Below are 8,590 nucleotides of genomic sequence, written 5' to 3'. Positions count from 1 at the left end.
AATAAGAAATTGAATAAATTAAGACATGAAATGTTTCATTCTTTATGTAAGTGATCTATATAATGTGTTATTTGCACTTTTTCAATTTAATGAATGACATAAATAAACTTTTCTACGATATTCTAATTTATTGAGATGCACCTGTATGCTCTCTTCAAAGCCACCAGACTCCTTTGACAAAAACAGTAATTTTGACTTGCAGAAAATGGGAGTTCCCGGACGACCGCTGCCTTGATCGGTTAGTTTGTTTGTGTTATTTTGTGACGTTGGTTAATTCGAACTAACCCTTTAAAACACCTAAGTCACACAATAACACAAACAAACTAGCAGATCGAGGCACCGGTAGACCAGGAACTTCAATTTTCTGCAAGTCTAAATTACTAATTTTGTCTGTGTGGCTGAAAATAGGATAGATAACAGCTTCTGTTCCCTGTCAGAAAGGATTGATGGCAAGGTAAAGCCATGAAAATACTAAATATAGCACACACCTAAACAGATTTTTTTAAGGTGGCTAAAATACATTTTGCTGCTTCCCCTGTCCACAGCAGTACATTTATTCGCTTCTGTGTCGGTAGCGCTGCCTGCTTCTCCAAACTGGGGCCCCGTTGACGGCTCTCTAATGTAGGTTAGGACCTCACTTCAAAAAACATTCAAACATTCTTTTTTTTTATCCAGCTATTTCACTTTTTAATAAGAATTTTGCTGGAAGTCTAAATAATGTCTAAAAATTCAGACTTATTATCCTTTTATTCATCCATCCATTGGTCCATTATCTATACTCGTTTATCGAGGGTCACGAGAGATCTATCACAGGGCAGCTCTTTGATAAGTATGCTTTATTAGAATGTGATACCACTAAACAGTTAACCAACACCATAATGGGGGACAAAAGCTAAAAAAAAAGCTAATTTTAGTGCAGTCAAAGAGTCCAGAAGAAGCAATTAAGTTCACCTCAGTTGAGATTCTTTAACAACTTCTCTATCATACAGTCAAGAAAGTGTCGTAGCCAATCAATTAAGGACTAACTGTAGAATTAAACCAATCATTAACTGAAAGTAATAACAGTAGTTGCAGCCCAAAGAAACATGCCTCGAATCTGCAAGTTGAGAGGAAGTGCGTGTTCTTCCTGCTCACCCCTGCCTCCTGTGTGTATTTATACTATGCTGTATAAAGTTGTTATCTGGTACCTAACATTTCATACATCCAAGTTTTTTCTAACTATCTGAAGATATGCCGTCCAATGACAACTGATTTTTTTTCCCATGTTTTTTTTTTTTTTTTTAAGATCATACCTTGATCATATTTTTAATGATAGATACAGACTCACAAACACACAGATGAAAGAGTGGGTTTTCACCCATGCACCACCAACATCTGAAGAGGGTACATGAAGTGATTTTGTAAAGTTGTGCTAGGATCGAGCGAGTTAAATGGAACAAGTTGTATTTCGTAGTGGCGCTCCTCAGATGAGGAGCTGGTAGATAATGTTGCTCGTCGGTTTGTGCTGCATGTGTGTACGAGCGTGTTTTTTTAAAAACTTCTGTGCTTCAAGTCTGCGCCGTTACCTTTGACAGACAGACATGCTGCATTTTTCAGTGCTGGTGATTATCGTACTACTCCCCCCCATTTTGACTGTAAAAATACTTGATATTACCTAATATTATTAATACTGTTATTATTCCGCAGTCCTCTTTTATGGGCAATTGTTTTCTATCTGTGGTGATGTGTAACATTAATAACCCGATTGAATAAAAAACAAAGACTTCTTAACCGAGGGTTTCATTTTGTGTTACTTGCATCACATTGGCTGGTGTGCAGCTCAAAATAGAGAGAGGGGTCAATGCCGGAGCAGCTTTTACCGCCACTCTAATGAAAAGGATCTTCTCTCCATTGATTCTTGTGTTATGAGTACTTTCATGCTCATTCATACTGTACACTCACACATTCACACACACACATACAGATACACACAGCCAGACGGATACAGCACATTTGCAACATTTGCTCCTTTCCTGTGGGCTAGTGTCAGGTTTCCATAATGAATTCTGCTAGAATGTTGGTCAATCCCAGATGACCCGCAGGGATGCAGCATGCATTGGCTGAGGCTCATCTGTGTGTGTATGTGTGTGCGTGCATGTCTGTGCATGTGTGCCTGCATAAATGCAAGCATGTGCGTGAAAAGAATTGAAAATATGTACTTAAATTTGGTTCTGATATGAATTGTAGCGTGATTAACATGCATTACGATGGATGATTATGCAGATATGAGTTGGGGTTTGTTTGGTTATGTGCATGTGTATAAAAGTAGCACTTGGTCCAGATGTAGTGAGGTTATGTGTCCATTCAGATATGTGTCAGTTTTGTGCATTTTTCTATCTGTATTCATGTTTGAGTTCTTGTTTCGCCGTGTACACATATGTTTGTGTGTGTTTGTGTGTGTCCGGTGCTTCGGAGCATTGAGCTGTGTGATGAGGCCGTACAGGCAGCGGGGGTGCAGATGGTGTACTGAGGCCTGAGGACAGTCAGCCTGTCCATGACTCACACTCAGCAAGCCAGCATCTCTCTCCCTCCCTCCCTCCATCTCTCTGACGCTCTCTCTCTCTCCCCTTGGTGGCCCAGAAAGCACACAACACAACAAGTGTGTGTTTGTGTGTGACTGCAGGAGGCAACAGAATATGCAGACTGAGCTGTCTTCATGCATGTGTCTATTTTTGCCTGTGTGTATGCTTATATCTGTGTGTGTGTGTGTGAGAGAGAGAGAGTGGCTGTCCAGGGGAAGCTGCTGACGGTCTTTTCAGGACTGATTTACCACTGCAGAACAGCACAAAAGCCCTTTGTCCACAGCTCAACTTTTATCTTTCTCACTGTGTCACTATCATTCTACCTACTGCCATCCCACCCTGCTCCTCGTGAACCTTTACACATGGTGGAAGGGGGATTTGGGGCTTTGGAGCTTATATCCTGATTTTCTTCCACCTCTCAGTTTCCTTGAATAAGGGATTAGGATTCAAAAGGGTCATTTTACTTCCGGTCCGATCAATATAGGGCGTAAATGTAAAAATCAAATATTGATCTTTTTCTGGCATGGAAAGATTGTCATAACCAAAATATCGCCTATCTGATTAGGGTCTACATGGACGGGCTGTATTGACAATACACCTTAGCCCTTAAAGGGATAGTTCAGATTTATTATAGTGGGTTGTATAAGGTAGTCACCCATAGTCAGTGTATTACAGACAGTAGATGTCAGTCGGTGTGCACCCAGTTTGGAGAAGCAGGCAGGAATACTGGGGCCAGATTCACAAAGCATTATTAAGAAAAAAATGCTTCTTAAGTGCTAACTTTAAGACAATTTAAGAATTAATTTTTTTAATGTTTTAACAGATGTATTATTTTGGCAGTTGACATATAATTGAAATGGCCTTTCAGTCTGTATGACATGTAGGCCTATTCCTAGATTACACTACAATGTACTCTTAAAGAATCACAGAGGCAGTTGCTGTATCTGATACTACTTAATGAATCACTGTGAACATATTATTTAAGTAGGCTAAGTTACTGAAACCACGTGAGGAATCTTAAGTTAAAAATCTAAGAAGGTCCTAAGTTAGAAAACTAAGAAGTTCCTAAGACATACGACAATTCTTGAGAAAAGAATGGTTCTTAGGAAGATCCTATTTTTTTTCTTCAGAATTTTCTTAAGTTTTATCTTAAGAACACTTTTGTGAATCCGGCTCCTGGTTCCTAAGTTAGGCAATGTTCTACTTGCAGGGCAACGGAAAAATGTATTTCAGACCCCTAAAAAAGGCCCACCTAAAAAAATCAATGTCAGTTTAAGTGTATGCTAGATTTAGAATATATTCACCACTTTACTTCAGTCAGACATTACTGTTTACGTGGGGGGAACTGAGGCTGTGATCTAGCTCTCTTCAAAGACACCAGACTCCTTTGAAATAACAGTAATTTTACCTTAGAGTAGCTGGTATATATGTGTGTGTGTGTGTGTGTGTGTGTGTGTGTGTGTGTGTGTGTGTGTGTCAGGGTTTGTACGGGTGCTTGAAATCCTTGAAAATGCTTGAATTTAAATGTTGTATTTTCAAGGTTTAAAAAGTGCTTGGATTTTGGATAAAGTCCTTGTAAATGCTTGAAATTCGTACTGTGTTTCTCTTGCAATCTGACTATATCCATCTATAGACTATAGATAATCACATGTTCAATGTAAAAAATAATGAATAGCCTATCTGAAATGAAGACCGTTCCTCCTAAAAGTGTAATACCATCGCTGTTGGTATGGTTACTGAAATCTCCCCCTTTTAGTATGTAAGTACTCATCTAAAACATGCAATTTACAATAGGTGTAAGATACTGGAAAAGCTTGAAAATTGACCTTGAAAGTCCTTGAAAAATGCTTGAATTTGACCACTGCTAAAGTGTACGAACCCTGATATATATACGTATATATGTGTGTGTGTCCTCCTGCCTCATTCCCCAAACTGTGGGTGTGCCGACCGCCATCTCCTGTATGTAATACTCTGACTGTGACTAAGAACCACATACAGCCTGACTAAAATAAATCGGAACTACTAAGAGTTATTCTTTATCAGGGTTTATTGGTAAAATAGTTAAGGAACCCCTGTTCCACAGCCGTCTTGAAGGAGTTCACCAATTATGAAAAAGAAATGAAAGTGATGGTTTTTATATTCCTATGGTGTAACGGTTGTTAAAATTCTCAGCCAGGGACCCACAGTAAATTGCACTCAGTCTCACAAGGGCTTATTAAACAACGTTAGAAATCCTGTCATTTGCCGACCCACCAGACACAGACCTTGTAGTGAGCTCTTTCGGATTCCAAATGATAACCAGCTTTAATGTGCCAGTCAGACGTCTGCTGCCACAGCTGGGGGCTAACACTGACATTTCAGGGAGGCTGTGTTCACTGAGTCAGTAGCTGCATTTCCATGTTCCTGCCTAGGGGTCCAAGACAAGGTACTTTTTTTTTTTTTTTTTTTTTAAATCTACATCTTACCTGTTTTTTTAATGTGACCAGACAAAATACAATATGGCACACTACCTACCAAAATAGCTTTTAATACAACACAAACATCCCCGACCAGCATTGTCAGACATTTGGCTGGTGGTAAGAATTGTTTCCCTCCATGGATAAAGTCTGGAGTTGGAGATATATGCTTGCTAGCTCACCAGGTCTTTGACCCTCAGGCTGTGAGGGTGATAAATGTCAGACCAGGCTACATGTTACTCTGTTCCTGCCCAGCTGGGAGCTTGACATTTTTATAGGGCTGTCCTCACCTCACAAGGCCACTGCTGCTTTTCAGGAGCTTGATTTCAGCGATTCTGATTCTTTAGATATTGCAGTTTTATGGTCCCACATGAACTCAAGGTCTAGGTGGCAAGTATTGAAGAAAACCGGCAGCTGAAAGTGCCCAACCTGAAGCAGAGAAAACTGCTTTTTTTGTTGTACTTTCAATGTTAATGCCAGGAGAGGATCAATATACAGTCATGGATAAAAAATATTAGACCACCCTTGTTTTCTTTAATTTCTTGTTGCCTGGTACAACTAAAGGTACATTTATTTAGACAAAGTTAATGATAACAACAAAAATAGCGCATAAGAGCTGAATTTTAGAGTAGATATCTAACCATTTTCAATGGTTTTTCTTGATAATAACCAAAATCATTATCAAGAAAAACCATGGATAATGGCTAGATTTCAGCTCTGAAATTAAACTCTTCCAAGATATTTTTGTTGATATCATTATATTTGTCCAAACAATTGTACCTTTAGTTGTACCAGGCATAAAAATGAACAAGAAATTGAAGAAATCGGTGGTCTAATAATTGTTTCCATGACTGTATGTGCAGAGTTACAAATAAGTTTGTATGTTGCTAAATTTTAAAAATTTAATTTTTTTTAAGAATTGTAAAGAAAGAGAAGTTATGTGCCTTCTCATGTTTATTAATTTTATCTGATGGCCAAAATAGTATTTAAGCATTAGTGTAACAGTCATTGCTGAGAGACCCTCAAGACTTTTGTAAATACTTTTTGGTAGTATATCTTTTAAAGAGTTTGTTTTCTTGGTTTATTTGTTTGTTTGTTTGGTGCTTCCTGTTTTATTTTGTATATACTAACCTTGTGTGTCATGTCTTGTTTTACTTTCAGTCTTTCTCTGTTTTGTGATTGTCTGCCCCACCCTGACTGGTTTCACCTGTGTCTTATCACCCTGCTTTCCTTGTGTATTTAGTCCTTGCACTCTCATTTTCTTTTGTCAGTTTGTCGTCTTGCCATTGTGTACCGCTCCGGCATCGTTTTCCATGTGATTTGTGGTGGTTTTGAGGACACCCTGTAAACTGTAAAGAAGTGAAAATATAGCGTACATTTCATCTGACTAGACCAGCAGCTCCTGCAAGGTAAAATTACTGTTTTTTGTCAATAGAATCTTTTGGCTCTGACAAGAGGATAGATAACTTCTTCAGTATCTCCTGTAGAAAAAAGCTCTAAATAAAGCTTTTTATTTTTTTTAGGTGGTTAAAATTTGGTTTGCTGCTGCCTCCATCCAGCAGCACATTGTTTAGCTTCCATGTCAGTGCTCCTGCCCACTTCTCCAAACTGGGGTCTGATCTGCTGCAAGTAATTCACTGACTATGGAACTATGGGTAAGTACTCATACAACTCCACTTCAAACTATCCCTTTAAAATTCAACCTGAGTTGCAGACGTAGTGGTCTGCATGTAATGTGCAAATTCTGTTATTCGCGATTAGCATGCTAAGTGGAGATTTAGCTTTATTAACTTCTAATGTTGCATTACTATATAATTCAGGTATGACATTCATGTTGCTTAGCGTAATACATACTTCCTACTAGTTTCACTTAAAACAACAAATGTCAACCCACTGGTGGTACTAGATGAAAAGTCAGATGATAGTCATAGTAATGTAAGTATAATTCCTCTTCTAGAGACCATGAATGTCTGTACAAAATTTCATGCCAATCCACACAGTCATTTAGAGATATTTTTGACCCTGTTTCCATTTCTCAGCAACATCCAATCTGAGTGATCTGAACACAAGTGGACAGCTGTGTTCTCACCTGGCAGTAGCATGCGTATCCACATGTGTCTTCAGTGACCACTTGTGATCCAATTCCACTTCCCTGCTCTGTATGTAAATTAACACGTACATCATATCCGTTTGAGAAACACGTTTGCACTGACTTGTCGGCCCAAATTGAGATCAGGCAGTGGGTTTGAGTTGAGTTGAGTAGGTGTTCCCTAATGTGGACAAGAGTCACATACCCGTTCTCACTACCATCCGAATGTGGACACATGCAGCCTGAACCACCTCCGAATGTTGTTTTTTACATCTGATCTCAATGCATCTTGACAGTGTTTTCACCTGTATTTAGAGCTGTCCACTTGTGTTTGGATCACTCAAACCACATGTTACTGCTGGACCCAAGAGTTAGACTGACCAACATCGCCATCATTAGAGCCCCTACACTAGCATGGCTGCCAAACTCACCCATGTTAAAGTTGAATAAAAGTGGCTAAGCGTCTGCAAAAAAAAAAAACTGTTTCTAAAAATTCCTCGAAAGTTGACTTTGCAAAGATGCTGGGCTTTCATGTGACAGCTTAAAAATACTTTCTACAAAGCAGAGAAAGTATGCGAGTCTTTTGGTCCCCGCTCGCTCTGCTTCTCCAATTATACGTGATGTGTCTGCTTTGCTGTCTCCTCGTGCTTTTCTCTGAGAACAGACACAGCGATAAAGATGGAGATGGAAACCATGTAGGGCTGTACCCCCCTTTACCCCGCATGCATGGGTGCCTGCAGAAACACATGAACGTATGCAGCTCACTACAGACGTATTCACAAATAGATATGCATGTCTGCGTTTGCCCTTGTGCTTTTTTACATGTAGGGGGACAGTGCAGTGTATTTCAGCATGAGTGGGCTGATCTGGTTGTGGCCTTACATGCATGAGTAAGACTGTACAGTACATGGCTTCAATACCCTCCAGGCCTAGCAATGAGTAGTAACACACTGACACAGTTATCAGACCAGACTAATTGGGTCTGGAACTGTGTGTGTGCATGTCTGTAGGAGACCCTTGCATGTTCTAATGTATGTGTGACCTTCATGCATTTGTGTGGAACTCAAGACACAATACTCCTTCCCTGCCCTCTCACCTCTTAACCTTCTCAACTGTGTGCATGCACGTATACGTCCAAACGCTGTCCCCTGACGCATCTGCAATGACTGCATATGTCACATCAACAACCACGTCCCCCCACGCTGTCATACCTCTACCCCCGTACGTCTTCTCAAATTCCTATATCTCTCCTGCCAGGAAGAGACTGTCAGATGTGTCAGTTTTCTAAAGAAGCTCTTGGCAGATGATCATGCACTCTTGCAACTGTCTGACCCAGTTTTAGTCCTCACATCTCCACAGTAAAGACGCTAAGGGATATTATGCATTATATACAAAAAAACACACACAAACATTTAGCCAGCTCTGCAGTGTTGCTCATACCTACAAAGAAATCAAATAGTACATTTTATCATGTGTAGTGTAGC

This window comes from Centropristis striata, chromosome 16, assembly GCF_030273125.1.
Source record: "Centropristis striata isolate RG_2023a ecotype Rhode Island chromosome 16, C.striata_1.0, whole genome shotgun sequence".
Classification (NCBI taxonomy): Eukaryota; Metazoa; Chordata; class Actinopteri; order Perciformes; family Serranidae; genus Centropristis; species Centropristis striata.
This window is presented reverse-complemented; position numbering follows the sequence as displayed.